Raw genomic sequence first — 4,186 nt, 5'->3', positions numbered from 1 at the left:
GTGCTGTATTCTCCATGACAGGTCCTACAGTTCTGGGCACATGGTAACTGGAGTGATGAAAAAGCCTGACATGTTCCCAGAACTGATGCTGTTAGTGTACTACCAAAGGAAGAGGCAGGCAGGGCCTTCTAGGCTCCATGGAGAGGTCCACAACTCAGCGACTCAACATGGGGGTCTTTGGGATTGACTAGCTACAACCCATCTGTGACATCATAGTAGGGACAGGCGCCTTCAGTGATGTGTATTAAGTGGACTTCCATGGATTCAAAAAGACACTGCAAGAGGTGGAAAAGAGAACTCCCCCTTGTCTTCAATTACATCTTTCCTCTTGTCCCCTCTCTCACATTTCAGTTTCCAGCCCAGACTGTATAAAAGAGTCAGTCTGACCAATTCCCCTACTAGAGGTGTGTGTTGGGAGAGAGGGTTTTGTGGGATGTTCTAATCTCCCAGGCTGAATCCTCTCCTCCTTGTCCTTTACCCTCCTCTCCCTTCCCAGAAAACTCCTCTGACTCACTGATATTTCACTCCCTCCCACCCCAGCTCCCAATTTCTCTTCATTTTAGAGAAAATGAAGAGACATCCTTTTGTAAAATCCATGTCTAAGTCCTTGCTCCTGGAGGAAGACAACTTCCTTCGGAAAGAGGCAGGGTGAGTATTGCATTGGGACAGGGAGGTTGTCGTGGCATTTTCTTTATTTCTCTTTTCAACTGATCTGAATTTCCCCTCCTTTAGGAAAGCCAGGAGCCCCAAGGGATCAAGGTGGGAGGCAGAGGGAAGCCCTCAGTCTCTGCCCTCTAACTCATCGGGGACCAAGCTCTGCTTCTCTGTGCCCCATGTCTCTGAGCCCTGCCTCTGTGGGTGCAGCGTGAGGACCAAGGCAGTGCTACACCCCCGGCCCTCTCCAGTTTCCCGCCCAACCTCTCAGGTACTCCCTAAATTGTCAGTAGGGAGGAAGCAGCAGTCTCCTCCGGTGGTTATCTTCAGGCCTCAACTCTCCCAGAGTTCTCCAGAGCCCAAGGCCAAGACCAAGGCCAAGGCCCAGCTGCTATCTTGGGGTGGGTCAAGAATTTCTTGCAAAGGCAAGTCACGCAAGCTGATACCCATGGGCGTGTGGCCCCAGGGATTTCTTGCCCCACTCGCCAAGTCCTTGCCAAGGGACTCACTGCACACTATGTCCCCTGGGAAGGGAGCCATCTCCCCAGCCAGGAAGCCACATCCCCAATGATATTACTTGTGCAGGGTGACAAATGCCAGTCCTCTCTACCATTCTTATTTAAATAAAAATGTATTTAGTCAATTATGGTTCTTTCTCTTGTGTCTACTGAAAGCATGGTAATCGTCTGTTTGAATTGAGAATATATTTTATCTTCTCATTCTACTCCCAGTTGGGTTTTCCAGGGTCCTGGTCTTATAATTGAGGGTGTTAATGATTTTTCAGTTATGGCTGCCCATAACCCTGGGCACAGGGTACACTGTGACATTTGGATTTTTTTTTTCCTCTAGTGTCCAGTTCCAGTGGGCCATGGACTGAACTACCTGAGTTCAGTTTCAATAAACCATCAACCTGGTGGAATTTTGACTGGAATTGTATTGAATCTATATATCTGTTTGGTGAGAGGTGGTATCATTAAAATATGAGTCTTCCCATTCGTGAACATGGTATATCTCTCCACTTATTTAAGACCTTAAATTCTCTCCATAATGTCTTACAGTTTCAGTGTAGGAGTCTTGCACATTTTTCGTTAGATTTGTTCCTGGGCATTGGAAGGGTTTTGCTGCTGTTGTAAATTGTATTTTTTTAATTTAAAAAAAATTTTTTTTGTTTTTTGTTTTTTATAAATTGTATTTTTTATAAGGATTTTTAAAATGTTTTTATTTATTTTTGAGAGAGAGAGAGAGCATGCAAGCAGGGGAGGGGCAGAGAGAGCAGGGGTGGGTACAGAGAATTTGAGGAAGGCTCTCTGCACTGACAGCAGAGAGCCGCTGTGGGTTGGAACTCAGGAACCATGACATCATGACCTGATCCGACATCAGATGCTTAACCGAATGAACCACCCAGGCACCCCTAAGGAATTTTTCTAAGTACTGGTGATGGGTAGTGTAAGAAGGAGAGCCTCTGCAATACCTACTTTTGTCTTTTTTTCTAAAAGAACAGCTTTACTGAGATGTAATTCACATACTATACAATTTGTCCATTTAAAGTGTGCAATTCAATGGTAGTATATTCACAGATATGTGTAATCCTCATCATAATAAATTTTAGAGCATTCTATCACCTTGTAAAGAAACCACATACCCTTTAGGTATCACCCACCTATTATTGCATTGCTTTTTATGATTTGATTTTCTATTTTTTTGTTGCTGGTATAAAAAACTGTAATTTATCTGAGTATATCACTTGCATTCAGTGACTTGGCTAGATACACCTATTAATTCTAGTAGCTTGTGATTCTGTGGGATTTTCTATGTATAACTTCATGTCATCTATGAATAAGAATATTTTGCCTTTTCCCTTCCCAATCTTTAAGCCTTTCATTTCTTTTTCTTGCCTCATTGCCATGGCTAAGACGTCCAATGCAACGCTGAATAGAAATGTTGAAGTGGACACCCATTATCTTGGCCTGATCTAAAGCCATGCTGTATCCCTAGTGTTTAGAACAGTGCCTGGAATAAAGAAATTGTTTCAAGCAGGACATTAAAATTTTTTTTTGATGTTTTTATTTATTTTTGAAGGAGAGAGAGAGAGACAGAGCATGAGTGGGAGAGGAGCAGAGAGAGAGGGAGACACATAATTCGAAGCAGGCTCCAGGCTCTGAGCTGTCAGCACAGAGCCCCATGAGGGGCTCGAACTCCACAAACTGTGAGATCATGACCTGAGCCGAAGCCGGATGCTCAACCGACTGAGCAACCCAGGCGCCCCAGGCAGGACATTTTTTGATTAATCGATGTCAATTTCCTCTTTTCCAGAGCCCTATGATTATGAAGCATTGTTCCAGGGCCTGGAATTATAGTTACCCCTAGAGACTCACACAGTTCTCTTGGGAACTTCCAAAGTTCAATGCCCAACTTACTTTTGACTTTGAAAAAATGTCGTTTTTTTTCTCTTTCAGGTTGTTTAGTCAACATCTGCGATCCCTTCTTCCCTAACTTGCTATATGTCAATGATAGAGCTCTAGGGTGGAGCTTCAGCCTTCTCAGGTGCATTGCATGGCGGTGGACAAGTCCTTCCCCATGAGTCCCTTAGACCCTAGAGATTTCCTCCAGTTGGGTTCTAGTGCAGATGTGATACCTGTGGCCTTGCAAATCTCTGAGGACTCTGCTTTGCTTTATCGAAGTCTCTCCTGAGATCATCAGAGAGACCAAGTCCAGCATGAGCCTTCTAGACCCCCAGCAAGTTCGGAAATCAGGAAGGTGAATGAGGAACTTGCAGCCTGAGGGATGACGACCAGAATGGGTGTGCCTCTGGGCACTCCCCAGTGCCATCTATCTGCCCTCTGGTTTTCCAGAACACACCCTTCCCGCCCCCCCCCCCCCCCGGAGTGCCTGCCCTTTGCCACCAAATCCTCTTTATCCTCTAGATCAAGAATTCTCAACCTTGGCACCACTGACATTTTGCACCAGACAATTCTTTGTTGTGGGGACTGCCCTGCACATTATAGGGTGCTTAGCACCATCCCTGACCTCTAGCTACTAGGTGCCCGGGTGCTCCCGCACTCTGAGTTGTGATAACCCAAAATATCTTCAGACAATGCTAAATGGCTTCTGGAGGGCAAAATTGTCTCTGGTTGAGAACCTCTGCTTCAGATCATCTTTCTAAAGCCCCCCTCCATCAGCCTCTCCACAGCTCAAGTTGTCTGTTCCTTGGCCAGCCTTTCCTCTCCAACTTACACTCACCCCTCTTCTCTGAACTCTGAGCCAGGTGACAGAAGTGTCCAACGTTTCCAGAGCACCTACTCCATGCTGTTGCACGTAGTATCTGATGTAAGCATCACCAACAGCCTTGTGAGCAAGTAGACGTATGGTCTTCTCCATTTCAGATACCAGGGCCCAGAGAGGTCAAGTCACTTGTCCAAGGTCACACAGCTGGTAAGTGGTGGACTGGGAATTCGAATCCGGGCTATTCAGCTCACATGATTATAAACTACTCATTCTATACCACTAGATAGTTCCTCAGTTGTTTCCTATA

General features: G+C 45.4%; 1 long non-coding RNA gene across 2 annotated transcripts; it reads left to right on the top strand.

Moving 5' to 3' along the window:
• The first annotated feature begins 240 nt into the window (after positions 1–240).
• On the top strand, positions 241–1,655 carry LOC132666421 (uncharacterized). Of its 2 annotated transcripts, XR_009604661.2 has the most exons (4): positions 241–404; positions 541–648; positions 733–925; positions 1,504–1,655. It is a non-coding gene; the product is annotated as an uncharacterized LOC132666421 (long non-coding RNA). The 2 variants fall into 2 exon arrangements; XR_009604660.2 differs by lacking the exon at positions 1,504–1,655 and having other exon boundaries at positions 243–404; positions 733–1,297.
• The last annotated feature ends 2,531 nt before the right edge of the window (positions 1,656–4,186 follow it).

This window comes from Panthera onca, chromosome B2, assembly GCF_046562875.1.
Source record: "Panthera onca isolate mPanOnc1 chromosome B2, mPanOnc1 haplotype 2, whole genome shotgun sequence".
Taxonomy (NCBI): domain Eukaryota; kingdom Metazoa; phylum Chordata; class Mammalia; order Carnivora; family Felidae; genus Panthera; species Panthera onca.
This window is presented reverse-complemented; position numbering and strand designations above follow the sequence as displayed.